Consider the following 18680-nt stretch of genomic DNA (forward strand, 5'->3'; position numbering starts at 1 on the left):
TTAAGAACTTGCATAACAAACGTGTTTCTTTCTTGCATTCAGTTTATGGCTGCCATATGTCCACGATTGCTTTTAGTATAGCATCAAAAACGCTTTCTCGTTCCAAGGGTTCTCTCCCGTGCAACCCCTGAACTTATTTTAAATCTGTTATCCTTCTTGTTTATGGACTGCGCCAAAGGACACCCTTTTCAGTTTTTCTCATGACGGGTGGACTATAAGTGACGGTCGTTAGGACTAGCAGCTGTTTGGCCAGGACTTGGCGTTATACTTTACCGTCCTATAAATAAAAATGCCGGTGCTGTAAAATAAGGAAGTATCGGATTATATTGCGGAGCATTTTTCGCATAACTTTACCAGACAGTGGTATTGAAGTTGCGTAAATGCAAAAAATTAACATTTCAAATCCAAAATTTAAAATAAAATAAAAAAAAAAAAAAAAAAAGAATCCGGACATATACAGAGTGCCCCGTAAATGTTGCGACAAACTTCTGGGAGGGGTAGGGCACATGATAAGGATTAAGAATTGCATAGGAATCCATGCCCAGAAGGGTCTACCAGCGGCAGAGCGGTAAAGTCCCTGAACACTGGTAGTTCGGTCCGAGGTTCGAATCCCGCGAACGGGCTGGCTGCATGGGCGCTTTCGTGGTTTTCCCCATGTGTAACGTGTATACGAGCCAGTTTCCCTTAGAAAGTCCTCCACGAAGACATCCCTCCCCTTAGGCAGATAGCCCTAGTGTGCTTTGCCATAATTAAATACACCAACACCCCCATGCCCAGAAACGTCACTGTACGCCGCCAGGGGGTGCTGTACAGGAAAGTGCTAGTGGAAAGTGATGATTGCCTCATTCGAGCGATAGGAACCATACGAAGAGCATGGAACGCTATACTAACGGAAAGTTTGTAGACGTGCACTTAGTGCTTAGTGTATGGAATAGCTGAGGGTAATAATGGACGAGCCTGTACACGCATTTATCGAGAACACTTCCCCGACAGACATCAACTACACCACAGTTTGCACGTCTGCATCAAAATTTGTGCGACTACGGGAGTGTTTGTTCTGGGGAGCCATCATCATCAGTGTATCACAATCCTGTTTTGTCTGAAATGGATCTCGTGGCAAGTCGCGCCTGCGCAGCTGCTGCAATCAAAGAAACTCCCGTTGTGTTTGAACATGTCCGACAATCAATGGTCCGTCGGTGTCAGGCATGTTTGGCGTCTGACGGTGCATAATTTGAACATCTGTTGTAGCATTTAAGCTGTTGTACACCATTTGTATTCATGTCCAATAAATGTTTCAAATTAATCACTCTCTTGTTTCCTTTCCCTAGGACCTCTTACCCCTGATATTTCCGGGCATGGGTTCCTATGAAATTCTTAATCCTTATGATGTATCCCACCTCCCCCAGAAGTTTGTCGCAACATTTACGGGACACTCTGTATCTATATTGGATATTCTCGAAGAAAAATGATAATTGATGTTTGAAATTAATTTGATTGAATCGTAAACAATACCTTAAAATTCGCTTACATCTTATGAGGAGTACCCTAATCGTAAGGTGTTTTCTTTGAAAAAGCTTCTTTTTATTTTTTTTTTAACCTTACATTAGAAGGGTTACTTAATATTACAAGCTTGACAAATGTTATATAATAAAAAAACTATTAATTACTGTATAATAAATGTCACTTTTTTAAGGAACATAAGGCAGCTCTTTTAAGTCATTATATCTGATTATAAAAAAAAAACTTTGGCGGTTGTTCCTTTCAGATTTTGTTAAATTTGATTGTTCTTCTTTTCTGAAACTTCATTATCCTGTGATGTGATTATATGCAGTATCTGTAACAGAATTTTAAATAATATGCAATTCAAGCTCTGATTTGTAGTTAACACTTAGTTGGTATTGCTTCACAATTACTTTTTAGTATTTGTTGTAATCTTTTCTGAAATTTGCTGAGTTAGTCTTTATTTTATTGCATGCATATATGCATAGAAAAAAATTGTAAAATAAGGTCTGGATATAATATGTATATAAGTTTGGTAATTAATAATTGTTAAACACAGTTTTATATACTGAATAAAATTTTAAAGTATTTCTTTCTGTGCCATTATAATTATAATTATTGAAGCATTTGAATAGAATTTAAATGAGGTTGTTGCCTCTATTTAAGTTGGTATAAACTGTTATCTTGTAAAATATGTAGTTTTAGTTTCGAATTTTGTAAAGAAAGGTATTTTAATGGCTTTATTATTACAGTAGTGTGTATGTGGTTACATAATTAGATAGAGCTTTTATAAGAAATCCGAGTATTTAATATCTAATTTTTAATCAATGTTTTTGGATGTTTTAATGTAAAAATAAATTAATCATTCAGATAAATAGTACATTTAACTGTTATGTGTCGTGGTTTACATGTATAAATTGCTGGTAAGTTCGGTGTTTAACTCAAATGATTTTAATTTTTAAAAATTTTGATATGTATCATGAAGATTTGTTACACGTTCATAGGAATGCTCAATAATGACAGCAAATATGGCATTTTGTCGTAAATTTACGAATATTCCGAATAATCAAAATGAAGAATCCCTTTCATTTATTTGAGCAAAATGAATATACTTATTATCCCAAACACACAGAAAATCTATCAAGTTAACAAACATAAACAATTGATAAATGCATTTCTTAAGAACTCTGAAGACAGGAATTTAACAGAAATAAATATGTAAAAGAATTCTCTGATGTGAATCGCTAGCAAAGAAAAAGTGTTTCTGAGTGTCTAAAACATCAAGCGAGTTCACTTTTTGGAACTTCTATGAATACTCAATGGCAATACAAATTCATAAATTTCGTGGAATGTGAAGAAGTTAAAAACTTTATGTTTGAAGTTTTAGTTCTATTGAGAAAAAAGTAAATAGTTTAAGATTATAGTAAATAGTTATGTGATGTTCAGGTACATTTTTGCTGATAAAAAAGTGTACAAACTTGTAGAAAATATTCACATATTTTCTGTTTTGACTGCAGTATGGGTCAGTTGGGCCATATCCATTTCGCTACACAACCGTGCAAGATCTATATCTAGGTGACTTTCAGCGAAGCATTGACTTCTGTGAATGGCAACATGAAGCCAATAATGCTTTTACTGCACATATCCTGTGGACGGATGAAGCATGCTTCACACGTGATAGGGTCTTCAGTAATGACAAAAGCCATATGCTGTGAGAGACCAGTCCTCGTGCAATCCCCTCGCAGAGACATCAGGTCCGCTGGTCTGTAAATGCGTAGGCCGGCATACTAGACAGTCGCATAATTGGACTGTATCTGCTGCCTGAACGGCTCATGGAACATTCATACATGGAATTTCTGCATAATGTATTAACCGATTTCCTAAAGACATACCCTTAGCGGCAATATGTAACCTATGGTTCCTGCCTGAGGGAGCTTCGGTGTTTTTCAGCTCTTTTGTTATTTATTGACAGGCTATGGAATAACCAGGCCGCTGCATTGGACGTTGTAGTCTGGTTTTATGGCCACCACGATCGGTAGATCTGACACCTTTGGATTTCTTCCTATGAGGCCATCTGAAGTAACTGGTCTATCAAGACCTAGTTAATATAGAAAATGACTTATTTGCTCGTCTTCATACTGTATGTACTTTGGTGGATACCACGTGCTGCAACGTGTGTAATCTGCCAGTCCGCGGCGCGCGCGTTTAATTTTAAAAAAAGTCATATTAAAAAGTTTTGCAAAATTATAATTCTATTAAAATTTTTAAGAATGAATGCGGAAATTTTGTTTGCTTTTATAAAAGTCCCGTTTGCATTTTACTTACAGAAACTTTTAAAACAGCAAATTTCTTACATTGCCTTATTTATTCACCAAAATGTATTTCATTTTTGCTTTTAAATTACTGAATATGGCACAAGAAAGATTAGAATAAAAGTAAAAGAAAATAATTTTCGAATTTTTTTATAATAATTAGCATAAAATCTATAATGGTTAGTAGCATGAAAAGGTATTCTTAGTAAAATTACGTTTTAATGAATTTCAGCTTTTTAAATACTCTACTTATAACGCTTTACAAGGTTACTAATATTATTGTAATTAACCAGTTAGTATGATTTAGACCTTTCCTATAACTTCTGTTTTCCGTTTCCTCACCAGAATGCAAATCAGTTTAGAGAGTATTCAAGTCTAGGGTTTTGCATTATGAGATAAAGCGTGCCCCTGCCTGTCAAGGCCACATTACTAGGTTTCGCTGTTTCTGATAAGATTGTACTTTTTTGGCTGCCGACATTTATTTGTTACGCCGGTGAGACGTTTTGAGCCAATTTCGCGTTTAATCAAATGTGTAGTCTTAGACTACTTGGCTTAGTTTTAAATTTGAATTTATTGTTTCTTTAAGTTTCATCTCCGCAAGTGGTGGTTGTTTTGTTAAACAAAATTGTACGTTTATGTTAAAGTTCTGATATAATGAAAGTTTTTTTTTTTTTTTTTTTTTTTTTTTTTGTAACCTTTTCAATACTCTGTGGTTCTTTTCAGATGAAGCAATAATTCGCTCCAAGTCTGTTAGGAATTTGATACTACTAGTTTATGCTACCAAACAGAGTCAAACTCTGTAACTTCTTTTCCCATTGTGTCAAGTTCTCCATTATTATTTCACTCAGAAGTTTTCCGATGCAAATAAAAAATGTTCAATGTTTCTTTGAAAAATTTACCTTTAACTGCTGTGGTGAAAATTCATGCTCAGAGGGTATGATTGGTTTCCTACGAAGCGTAAATAAAAATTTAATTTTTGAAATTACTCTTCCAGTGCGCAGTCACTTATATACAGAAAAGTTTAGTAATTTTATTTCAAGGTAAATTGCTTATAATATTTTCACTGAAAATAATAAAGGTAGCAAGATACACATTATTCCCCCCAGCAGAGCCATATATATTGTTTCAGCCGAGACGCAGAGGTAAATGGGCATTCCCGTACATAGTCAAAGGAATCATATCTATACACTTAAATATTCAATAAACGTAATAATTATAAATCATAATATCACTACTAGTTATTTAATCGTAGCTTTATATATTCAGAAAAATGATACGTATAATAATTTATAATTTTTAAATGAAAGCGTTCTAAATGCTTTTCTGTTAAATAGCAGGTAATATCAAAGTAATACAAATAGTAATAGAATCAATGTAAAAAGTACTGCACTAATTTTTTTCCAAGGCCTTTTGTATAATTTTTTTCCTTTTAATGCAGCGAACATCACTATTTTTTAAGCTACTTCATGACGTAATTCATATTTCACAAGGACAGTACCACGTAATGTTCCTCACTTTGTTTTGGTTTGCTTTATTGAGATTACGGCAAAGCACACTAGGGCTATCTGCCTAAGAGAAGGGATGCCTTCGTGGAGGATTTTCTAAGGGAAACTGGCTTGTATACACGTTACACATGGGGAAAACCACGAAAACGCCCATGCAGCCAGCCCGTTCGCGGGATTCGAACCTCGGACCGAACTACCAGTGTTCAGCGACTTTACCGGTTGGCCGCTGGTGGGGTCGTTCCTCACTTTAATCTGTTAACTAAGTTTTGAGGAACCTAGCGAACTACTAAGCGAATAATCGTTTAAGTCCAAGAATAGAAACGTAAACTGAAGAAGGGTTAATTACCCTTTATTGCTCAAAATAAAGATTCACAGATGGCCCCTTTCTCAGGGCGTACATCAAAGCCTCCACTTGGGCTCAAAAATGTAAGAAACAAGAACTAATTAATGGCTAAAGAGATTTAGCTAACACAAATTCTAAACTAGTTGGCCCGTAATATTAAATTAGCTAGCGAAGCTATCAGAAGTCACGTAATATGGCCGAGCGTAGTAACGATTAGAGAGACGTAGCCAAAAGGCAAACGAGCGCTATTCAGGAATCCTAACTCTATCTCTCGAACTCTATGAACTTAAATACTTTCTCCTTCTCATTTGCATTTAACGGGATTCCGAAAAGTCATTTTGGTAATCAATTGTAAGCTAGAAGAGATAGGAAAGTGTAATAAACTTAAAATAAATGTTATAAAATTAGGATATACCTTACAAACATTAAAAAAAAAAAAATAAATAAAAAAAAAAAAAAAATCCTGTTCTTATCTCCACCTGCAGTAACGCTCCATTTCATTTATTGCGGACAATACAAAATAACAAGTACACACCGATACTCGTTGCTGAGGGTTTTCAGCTGTGAGTCAAAGTGGCACACAAACACTAAACACGAATAAACTTTCCTCTTCATTTCAATGTAGTTGACCTTTATTTCTGTACTGGCGATAAAAGGATTTGCTTCTATCAGCATCTTAAGTTCATCACCTTCTACCTTCCTTAGTTTCCCATTTTTAGGCTCATCCTCAGGATCAAAATTTCCACTTTGAGGCTTCTTAAACTGCACTTGGCACTGACGTTCTCTGATAGCATCTGCGAGTAGAGGAAAAAATTTCGAATGGCTTCTGCACTATTTTCATGCAGGTGAAACATTTTAAAGTATAATATGAAGAATATTCAGCTTACTATATGACACAATTTACACATGAACAAAATTAATGAAATGTTAATTCAGCGAAGTTGGGAAAGAAAGAGCATGGGGTCGAAATTATTATAAGCTGTTGAAATTTTGATAACAGAATCATTTTGATATACATGCACGCACTTGAATTTTGGCAAACCCAAAGCCTGCATTACTTTCCAATCTTCCTGGTTTATCTATTACTAACAAAAAGTTAGAATTATTTACTTTCGTGTAAGGAAAACTTTCGTGTTTTGGAACGCAGATAACTATAAATATTGATAGCATCAGTTATTTGACCATAAAATGTGTAAGGTAATAACCATTTAAAGGATGTTTGTTTTTTCTGTTGAAGGCCCGGAATAACAAACTATTATTTCATTTTTATATGCATTCAAGCAAACAATATGTAATTTCTTTACATTTTGTTCAATAATTTTGCGATAAATTAATTTTCTTTGAACGATATTTGCTTATGAGTGAATATTTGAATGGATGAAGGCGAAAGCGAAATTTCTACATTATACAAATGAATTAATAAAAACTAAACTGACAGTTTGGCCTTTTTAAATAAAATTTCTTAAAACCCTAAAAATTAGTTTGCGTGTAGATTTCAAGTCCTCGTCGTAGATTAAAATTGACGACAGGAAACAGTGTCAATGATGCAGAAAGAATTATTGTCTCGCCCCGCGCCTTCTGTTATGATATAACTTGTAGCAAGTCCTGCTAGCAATTGGAAGATTAATGGTTCGATTTCCATCGAGGGCATTAACTGATTTTTCACGATTTTTGTTCCGGAAAACATAATAGTTCTACAATGGTGACCAACTGAAAATGTGGTAGGCTATAACACATCCTCACTTGGATTTGGCAAACAGGATATTGCTCCTCTTTCAGAGTCACCCTTTCAGAGGGGAAAGAATATAACTAATTATCCCTTCTTCCCCGTGCTTTCTCTCGTGGATTAATTGGTACTGCGTTCCGATCAGAAGATTTTTGATTCAAGTCTGTGCTTATTTTTCTTATTTTTTACTCTTTCTTATTTATTAAAATTATAGGCTCAACCTAATTGCTCTATAACTTTAATATCGTATTCATATTATGCTGCACGCAATTCCTAATTTCGCGTTTGACGCCAGATATGTTTATACATCTTTAGCGTCTTTCGTCAGCATTTTGAAACTGATCGTCGAAAAAAATATTCGATAAAAATGTCTAAATAGAAGGTTTAATATCGAATAGCACAAAGACTGTACAAAACTTCTGTAAAATGTTCCTCTCCCACTGCGATACTTTTGAATTTCATGGGTAACGTGGAAAAGAAATCATTAAATAAATGCAAATATATATTTAGAAAGAAATATTTAAACATTTTTAATGCTTTTGTTTTCTATCGCAAAGAAAATTATCCATTGGAATGTTTTTCCCTCAACTGAGTACGAACATTATTTGCTTTTCCTGCCAGCAGATGTCACTGCATGTTTGCGAATTTCCTTCCTAATTTCTTTAGCTGCTCATTTTGCTCAGAATTTTTGTTATAGAATTTGCATAAAAGAAATTTAATTACTATTACATTATCAATAGATCATGAACTATTGCAGTTCGTGATCAGTTACATTCTGTTCACGTGTTAGATGCTACAAGCTACGAACTTTAATTGTAAAGAGGCACTTTTCTCAGTTCTCTATCTATCTAGAGCTTTTCGGCCCTTATGGAAAAGAAATTTTATGCCCCTTCGCCGTGATTTTCAACACTCCTAGAAAAAGATTTAAAAAAAAGGGGGCTTCAGTGAGCCGACATTTTGAATAATGATGATTTTTTATTTAGGGTTAACTTTGGATTAATTATTTTAGGAATATAACCATGTGCATGAAAGTGGAAGGGCACGTAATAGTATTTTGCTTGCTGGAAAAATTTCGTAATGACACTCTCGCTTTTTTTTTTTTTTTTCCTTTCTGTATTTCTATTCTAGAGGGAAAATTTGGGCCTCGATCCCCGCTTAGCTTAAAACATTAAATCGTCTTAATTCAGCTTCATATTCAACGCCATGTAAAATGTTGAGTCAAGAAGAAATATGCAAAATATAGAATTAGACAGGAAGGAAACCCTAGACTGGTGGAGATTTTACATAAAATTATATTTTGAGTTTTATAGGAAATCTACGCCAACCTAAATTATCAATATTATTTACATTATTATTATTATTATTCACGATTTTTAAAAGTGAATAAATAAAAGGTTAAGTAAGTTATTGACTAGCAGATAGACAGCATTATAGGCAAACACACAAAAACAAATTACTCTGATAATGCACCATGATTTACTTAGCTTACAATTATGAGTTATTCAGTCATTTGCAACAAGCAAACACGACCCTTCTGGTAACATAAATTATATATTACTTTATCCTGAAACATACATTTATATCGAAAAACTCAATAAGCAAAATTGTTTTTATGTATAATCTTTACAGACGTTTATATATGCTAAAGTCCCACCCCTCTCCTTTCAATTTTCCTCGGTCTCGAATTCTTTTCTTTTAATTCTTTCTAATTTTTTGATAATTAAGATAATACTGCAGCTGAATACTAAATGAGGGACTAAATGCAGTTTAAATAGAAAAATTCGAATTTATTGAAATTCGTCTCTTGTTACTTAATTTTTTACAAAATTATTTATTAATTATTCGATATTTTTAGCCGCCTGAATCTTACAGCACGTCAGCGATAAACTTGAGTAAAACTGAAATGTAGCACATTAAAATTAAACTGTTTCAAACAGTTCTTATTCAGGTTATACTGTTTATAAACCACTAAAGGCACAGCAGCCTATGATTGAATAAATTAGTATTAAATTGCATTTAGTATTCAGTTTTTGAAAATTTCTTGTTATATCCAGGGTTTCGTTACCGGTGGCAGAAATATTTGGCTTGATAGATGTTTGTTTTTCTCCTGTGTAGCATAGATATAACCAGGTATTTCATACAGGTTTACCACGGATTTCTGTCGGGGAAATGGCCAGCACCAATTTTTAATTCATTGTAGAGTTTTCTTAAAAAATTTGGAAAGATGGAAAGTTTATTTTAATTTATATACTGTTAAAAAAATCCGATCGAAAACGGAATCTACAGGCGTTTTTCTTTAAAATATTGATACTCGGCGTATACATCCAATTACAAAATCTCTTAAAATAAATTACACATTTAAACAAAACTTTTGCATAGTTAATGGAAAGTTATACAGGTAACAAACTATAATTTTTAATTGGCTTCCGTTGATAAATTGATCATTAGTAAAATATTTTTTAATTAACAAAATACAAAGTATTTTGCGCACAAAATTTGCGCAAAAAAATACTTTTTTTTAAATTTATTAAATATCTTTTGGTTAAAATATTCGGGAAGTTAGTAGTTTATTCTTTTCTTTAATAGGTAGCCTTTTTTTTTTTTAGTAGGTAACCTTTTTTTTTTTTTTTTTTTAGTAGATAACGTTTTTAACCAATGCCGGTATTATCTACGAAATTTGTTACATCTCATGGGGGAATGTTACCGATTTCACAGCCTCCTTTGCCCAAGGGGTCTTCAACATATGCTTTTCTCAGAATTCTAACAGTGTGGCCCATGTAGTCCTAAGGTTTCCTCTTTTCATAATGGATTTTTCATCAGGTGTGGGTTCTATTTCCAGAGGCATATCTCATTTAAAATTAAAAAGTAAAAACGGTAATGCTTTTCTAAATATTCGTAACAGAATCATGCCTACACATTTCAGTCTAAGGGAGATTTAAAAAGTGTGTCCTATATGAATACTTCGGCTTACCCCCTCTCTTTTTTTCATGAATCTTTAATTTATTGCAATTTAATTTTGCTCTTTTCTTCCATTTGTTACTTTAATTATCTTATTCGGCCAATGCTTGGGACGGCAGCTATGATTAGACATAAACATACATAAAACATCTCTAATACAAATGTATGTATAAAAAAATTAAGAAGCAACATTTATGAAGGTTCAAAAAAGGCTTCACCCTTTTTGAGAAGCTTCTAGGTAATATTCTTATTGGGGATGATGTATGAAAAGCATCTAAATATTTTCATACATCATAAAGCTATTCATGTAGTAAAAGCTTCTAAAAGTATAAAAATCTTGCGTCGACACGAGTCATTGGATGTTTTTAAGAGCATTTTGCTGGGACTTTTCACTTTTAAAGAAAACATGTAATGTTTATGCGAAATAATTGATTTTCGTCTATTGCTTTTACTTTTTCTCTGATTTGGAAAGTGAAAGTGTATGTATCTCTATTCTAATTCAGTCATGCAGGTAATGCCAGTTCAGTCAACGCTCGTTGAAACTACAATTCCATCACAATAATTTTTATGAAAGGCCCCAGTTGATGAGAGTATTAAATCAATTTTCGAGATGCTGATTGCTCGTTGTAATGTAACCTTTTCCTTTGTGATGCCAGAGTTAAAAATACACTTTTAAAAATACACAAGAAGATTTTTAATTATCTTCTTAATCATACCGGATAAAATTTTATTATCAGTATTAATAATCATTTCCCTAAGCCAAAATAATCTTATTTACGCGAAAGCTTAAATATGGCAATAATGCAAAATCACCTCTTGAAGCTAGAAGTTCTCAGAGTTCTAGGAAAGAACTTTCAGTAATTCTTTTTAGAAGTTTTTTTGGCTGTAGCGAACTGCAGGGAATCCTGATCTTCCGTGCCTTTATTTTTCGCATACTTGCCACACTTTCGCGATAAATTTTGAACCTTTCTCACAATACACATGAGCACCAGTTTGTCTCCAGTTACCATTAATGAACCTCCTCACTAATAATGTTTTGAAACCACTCATTTGGTAGGAAATCAAAACAAATATCAGCAGCTTCTTTAGTTTCGTATTCAAATTTGCTTTCAGTTAACTTTTGATGTACACACGTAACACAGTGGCACAGATTGTTTTCTGTATTTCCAAGGATCTTTTAAAGTACTGTGTTCGTATTTTACAAAAGCGATTATTTTTTTAAAGTGCAGATGTAGTTCAGCGTGGCAAGACACTTGAGGTCCCCCAAATGCTTCGGGCTCTTATGCTGTGGCATACATTGCACACTCTTATTTACCCCGCTGACTTTTCTGTGACACTTCATCAAAATATCATCTCTCTCAAATCTTTTTTAACAATTTAAGTTATATATCATTAAAATACTAAATAAAAAGCGTAAATGTTTATTTTGCACATATCTATGTATTACTTCTGTATTCCACAGTATCGGTGTCCAAGCAAAGAAAATTTAGGCGTCTCTTTGTTTTGCATATTTCTCTCTCTTTGTCTTCCTTCCTCGCTCTCTGTATATATATATATATATATACTAATTTATAAAAAAGTAAAATAGAATATTTAAAAGCATACCTATCAAAAGTGGAAAGATGTCTAGTATAAAGAAGGTTCAAGAAATAACACAATGAAAATAAAACCTAAAATGGATATAAATTAATACAAAAAAATTAAATATTCAAAATCAAAAACAAATTTAAAAACTTTTTATTAAAGCTCTCATCAAGATATAAACTTCCCCAAGGCAACTCGAAAAAAAAATTACACACTTTTTTACATTTTACAGAAATTATAAATTAAATGTAAGTAAATGTGTAATTGTTTGGAGAAAGAAATAATCTTAATTTTGAAACAAAGTAGAGAATTTTTGTAATATTTTAAGAGGAAAATATTAATTAATGCAAATAAATTAAAAATAGTAACTTGAAATACCGATGAGGTAGAATTGCACAAGTAATTAGTGAGAAAGTCAGTTGGCAAAAGCGAAATGCTAAAAATCATCTAATATTTCCAAAAATTAAATTTAAGAATTTAAAAAAGGAGCAAAATCTACTAGCATTAACTTTTTCATGCGAAATATTATTTATGAACTGTTGAAGGAAACTTGGTTCTTAATCAGAAGCCGTAGTTTATTTGAACGAATATATGGAGCACAGTGTTGTTGATCTCCATGAATATGAGGAAGAAAACTTAAATATTGGCTTCTTGAAGGAACATTTTGGGAATGAAACTCACTCTCGTAAAATACGAGGCTTTCGTTTCTGAATTCTGTTAAAAATGATGCAACGGACTCAGAATTTAGAAGAACCAAACTACTCATTCACTCGCATCTTACGGAGTCAGTTAACTTATTCTTTTCTCGAGCACCAAACTGGTGGTTAGTCAGTGAATAAGACAAAAATGTGCTCTGACAAACAAGAAAAGCAAAATGATGCTGATGACAGCCGCCGAGAAGAATTTAAATAAACTCTCTCTACCTGTGCTATTCAACGCAACGAATGAATCCTATACGCACATTTCCAGACAGAGCACTCCTACATCAGCTTTGATGCCAAACTTATTATTGGAAAGCTTCTCTAAAATAAACTTTTTCATTTCTATAAAACCAACTCAGTTACACGTTTATTTTCATAAACAACTTCTTGCAGCGTTCAGTCAAGACACTTAACGTTTCTGTCATAAGATTCTTAAAGCAGCCCTATGTTGCTACAAAAAGACATAAAGACAAAAAGACATTTTGCTACATAAAGACGATTGATTATTCAAAGCCTTCATACTTCTGCTACTTGAGCAGATGCTAAAGGCCCGTATACACAAGGAGAAAAAGTTGCTCAGCGTTAAAGTCTTCCTCACAGATGTGTCTCATGCCAGCATTTCGTCTACAGAAGGAAATTTTGAGTCTAAGCTGCTTGAGCTGATACAGCCAGTCAAAGCAGTGAAAGCTGATGAAGCGATTTGTATCCAAGAGGAGACCTCAATCGGTCTTACAATAAAGATAATAATTTGCAAAATTTTCAATACCTTTATTTTTCATTGCTTAATTTTTCATAGAATTTGTAATAATAATAATAGTAATAGTAAATAGAAGGTTTAATAGCAGACAGAAAGTAGGAATTATTGAAAATTCAAAATAAGAAAAACTGCATATTAAGAAATAAAATTAATGAAGTGGAAAAGGAAAGTAATTAATTGTCTTCGTATATAGCATAAAATGTAACATACATTGCTGATAATTAGATTCATGAACATAAATTTAAGAACATATTTCTACTGTACAGCTGTCAAGCTAACGAGAAGGTATCGCCATCTGTCGACAGAAATAGTAATGAATGTCAAATAAATGAGTTTATAGAATTTTAAAAGCGTTGAAAAGGACTGGTTTGGGCTTAAAGTCATTAACTAAAGAAGATATATCTTTGTAAATGCAAAATGGTTCAAGAAAATCCAATTCACCAATGGAAGAAGCTTTCTGGTTAATTTTTACAGACACAAAGTCAAAATTATGATTAAATTTCCAACTATGATTAGCTATCGCAGACTCATTCATTTCGCTTTTTCAGATATAAGATTCGTGTTCTTTGATACGAAACTTCAACGCTCTTTTAGTTTGGCCCATATATCTCACACCACATTGACACGACATGCCCTAAATTCCCCAAGAGTTAAAGTCAGAAATGGAATCTCTAAGAACCGAGCAGGAATTTTATTGATATTCGAGAAAAGTATTGGATATTTCGTAAAAATTTATTTTCATTGCTAAAATGACTATCGAATGAAAAATTAGGCTAAAAATAATCTTATAGTAGTTGAGACTTTTGTTCTGCCTAAACTCTTCTCAATGCTTCTTCATTTGATGAACTTGGTTTGCTTGAAGACTTTCACAATTACAAAAATTTGCCCTACCAGTAGTCGAATGGTTAAGACAGCTAAATACTGGAAGTTAGACCCGGGCACCATCCTAGGCAAACGGGCCCACCAGAGGCCGAGTGTAACGTCGCTGAACACTCATAGTCTGACTTGAGATCGAATTCCGGAGAACGGGTTGGTTGCATTGTCGGTTTTCTCTTAACAATTAACCTAACATAACCTAGGCAAACGGGATGGCTGCATGGCTGGTTTTCATGATTTAATAATAGCGAAAGGACCTTTTTCCCTACTAGAATAAAATGTGCATTGAAAAACGTGAAATCAGGTACATGTGAAATTATAATGTGTCCAAAACAGAAATGGAAAAGGTCTGGCTCCTATATTTGAATTTTTGAACTTTCTAACTGAAGAAAAAATTTCATTTTCAAGGCAAATCAACAAATGAAATGATTAATAGTTGACTAATTGATTATATCTGAACATATGCTATAACGTAACCTCCATTAACAAGCAAAACCGAGTCGTGATTACGATATAAACTGTTTAATAACCTTCAGTAATTTTAAAACTTGTAAAGATTTCGACTTCAGTCCTCAAAATTGGGGAATTTTAAACTTTTACTATGTGTATTTCTTTATTTTACATCTTATGCTATATCTAGCAAAGTCAGTGCGCAAATACATATAATGCTAACTCTCACATATTAGTATAATTTTTTTGAAATTTTCTGTTAAGCAGCATGCTCTTGGTGGAAATTCGGAATATCCCTTATTGTAAACATATACCGGCTTTGTATTTCTTTAAGGGTAGAAAGGAAGATTATGGCGCTTTCAAAAATATTCATGACAGAAATAAAATGATGAAGGTTTAAACCGACCAGAAATATTATTTAAATCTTAAGCTGAACAAAGAATTTGCTCTTTTTTTTTTTTTTTTTTTTTTTTTTTATATAAAGAATTTTAACTAATGCGTTAATTTTCCTTTCATTTTCATACCTGTTTAAGTAATAATTCAGGTTAGAGTTTATACATATTTCTCTTCGAAAATGCATTTGAGAGCTGTAACTTATGAAAGTAACAAATCCTTTAAACAATTGTTATAGATTTCTGTTATAACTGGAAACATTTTCATAGGACATCAATTAAGAAATAAAGGTACAGACTTTATATAACGTAGCTTTTACGTATTATATTATAACTATTTTATACACAAGGAAACTTGCTTAGAATATAATGTCTTTTGACTGTAATACTAACAGACATACAGTATTTAACTTCTTCTACTTTATATGCTAGGACTCGTATTTAAAATTATTAGGTACAAAAAGAGATAATTATTGTGTTTAATCAAAATATACCTCATGCTTAGCATTGTTTCTGGCTGAAAAAAGGTAGAGTTTCAGGAAGAAATATGAGATGCAACCTATCTCTCCACTCGCCTGTCGTTGCGGCCTTTTCTTAAAAGAGAAAAGCGAATGATGCCTCGTTGACAATAGCAGCGTTATTCTTCTTTTCATGTAAACTGTTTATAACCAGGAAAAGTTATGGTATTTTCTCTTTCACCCGATGGACCACCCGAATGTAAGCCAAAAAAGACACATTTTAAACTACTTTCGATGCCGTTCCCCAGTTTCCTTCCTCCCCATCAAACTGCGCGTTTCTCAGGGATCAACAAACATTTACATTAACGGGATTTGTTAGCCCATTCTCTCTACACCTCCTATCTTCTTCTGCGGATGTTTCATCCTGCAGCTTTGGATCGCTGGCTCTTTTTATTTGTGGCAGTAGAATCTTTCTCCCGTTGAAGAATGTGTGCAAATGGTTTCATTTTAAAGAAATGAAAGCTCATCGTAAATAAGTTTCGCACTACATTAAAGCTTAATTTGAGTATTCGAAGAAATGTTTCTAGCATTTCCGAAAATCATACACTAAGAAAATAGAAATAAAATAGGAAATGAATAATTCTGCTTTCAGAGGAACGTAGATTTAACTGTCTTTCCTTTCTCAAAGCTCTCTTTTTTAGCCCAAAAGGGCGTTAGCACAGAAGGCCTATTAATTTCGTTTTGGCATTTTGCGTCGATTCACTTTCTCCGTTGATCTTTTCAAACTGTTGCCACCAAATATTACAGCCCTGTATTATATTTAAAGAAATTAAATAATGAAGAGTCTACATAAATGTATGTATATTTGTTGCATTGTGACAAAACAACGGTACCTAGAGCCATCAAATTTTGAATAACGTAATTATCCAGCGAATATGGGCATCTGGAAGCCCTAATTTGGAATTTGGAATTTGTTTTATTATCGATTTCATAATTTATCAGGCATTAGAGAATTTTTGATTAAGAAACTCGACGATTTCAAAGCGTGGAATGGCAACACTATACGAAAAAAAATATCTCCAGCGCAGGAGACTGTGTATCGGAAATTCTAAAGATATGCTCATTTAAAAATTATTTTGCGATATTGCTGTTGAACTGAATCGTATGGTTTAAGTTAGAAGAACATGATATTTGTAGAGACATTAGGTAATTTTTGAAAGCAAGAGAGAGGAAAAATGAGCAACCGCCTTCGCCGGGAATCGAACCACGGACCTCTCAATTACGCGCTGAGCGTGCAGACCACTACACCACGAAGGTACGCTAAGAAGGCGGGAGAAAACCTTATATAATTCCCCTTTTAAAGGGCGATTGGGGTTTTAGGGGTCCCAATCGCCAAATCCTGAGTGAGGAGAATCATCATTCCAACACCCTTTTAGTTCGGGCGCCACTGTAGAGACATTAGGTATTTTGGAAGCAGGCAAGATGAAAAATATGCAACGCCTTCGCCGGTAATCAAACCGCGGATCTCTCAATTACGCGCTGAGCATGCAGACCACTACACCACGAAGGCTCGCTAAGAAGGCAGGAGAAATACCTTATATATTTAATAAATAAAGTTAACATACAAAACGTTAAAATAACGCCCCTTTGGGCGTAAAGTAAAATATGAAACTTTCAGATTTTTTTATTTCAATTTATTATTATTATTATTATTTGAATTCCCCATTTTGCTAGCAAAATCATAACCCAAGGGTTCCCGACATGGTTGTTATGGACCAGCTGGAGGTCGATGAAACTTTAAAAAAAATTAATGATGATCAAGGGTCGATTGGAATTCCGTATCCGAGTATGTAGTTTATCGCATTATGAAGATCCGTTGCTTACCAAAAAAGTTAATAATAGTATAAAAATGATAATTAATTGTTTACTGATATAAAGCTAATAAGGAAGAAATCGTATAAAATGAATATGATGGAGAAAATACTCAAACTTTTTTTTAATTTAAAAAAAATCAATAACGTATTTTTTAAATATACAAATTTTTCATGCAAAAAGTGCAAAAGAAAAAAGAAAAATCTCAAAAACACACGAAAGCACAACCAAAAAATAAGAAGAACGTAAAACTTCCTTAGAAGATATTTGTTACATACAAGCCGCTTACAGAATTTTTAATGATCGCTTCTAAGACATTGAAAATTTGTTATAGGCTCAGGATGGCTCGTAGAGCCGCTGAACTACGATATATTTCATCATGATATTAGATTCAAGAAGAGTTGATTGCATTGAAGAAAAATATTCAAATACAAGTTTTGTTGAAAAACAAGAAACAAGCTGAATATTTTGAAACAAGATGATTTAAGAATTAAGTTAAGCAGTTTTAGGCCCAAAATTGGAAAAATTGCATCAGCCGTTAAAATCGAACTTTCGTGAAATTATAATCTGTAATTTTCTTTCTGAAAATTTGTTTGTTTCTAAAATTAAGAAAAAGAAGAATGCAAAAAATCACAAAACAAAAATATAATATACGTTTTTTTTAGATAATGACACTACAATTTTCCCCCAAGCTAAATGTGATGCACGACAATTCCTCACCGTCTGGATTGGATCTACTTCCTCCCAGTCGTCCTTTAAGTGGAGGAGAATGTAAAGATTTTTCTCTTTCTTTACCTCATGCCTTCGTAGTGCAACTGGAATGCATGTCCGGCTAGAAATCGGAAGGTTTGAAGTTCGAATTGCGGAGAGGATATCACTAAATTACCACGTTTCCTGCTCCAAAAAATTCTAAAGCAATTCTACAGTAAGGTCCGAAATAAAATGTGGTAGACGATAAATCGTCACCACCTGTGTTTGGCGTCTGATCCCCTCAGTCTGCCTTTAAGTGGGGGAGAGTGTAAGGTATTTTATTCCTACTTACCGCACACCTTCGGCGTGTGAAAGTACGTCCGGCTAGCAGTCGGAAGGTCTGGAGTTCGAATCCCGGAGAGGGCACTGCACTTCATGTTTGCTGCTTATCAGGCATTTTTGCAACAGTTTTGAAGTGATATATCCCCAGGCTGGCTGTACATAAGATACATTAAGCTAAGTTATAAGATACATTAAGCTGATGAACGCTTTCCTA

General features: G+C 33.5%; 1 long non-coding RNA gene across 1 annotated transcript; it reads right to left on the bottom strand.

Annotated features, from left to right (window-relative positions):
* Positions 1-6121: 6121 nt before the first annotated feature.
* Positions 6122-15916, bottom strand: LOC146993236 (uncharacterized). The gene is made up of 2 exons (XR_015038559.1): positions 15599-15916; positions 6122-6454 (listed from the first exon to the last, which is right to left on the bottom strand). It is a non-coding gene; the product is annotated as an uncharacterized LOC146993236 (long non-coding RNA).
* Positions 15917-18680: the final 2764 nt, after the last annotated feature.

Source organism: Stegodyphus dumicola, chromosome X1 (assembly GCF_044657685.1).
Source record: "Stegodyphus dumicola isolate Sdum_Otavi_A_Nest chromosome X1, ASM4465768v1".
Taxonomy (NCBI): domain Eukaryota; kingdom Metazoa; phylum Arthropoda; class Arachnida; order Araneae; family Eresidae; genus Stegodyphus; species Stegodyphus dumicola.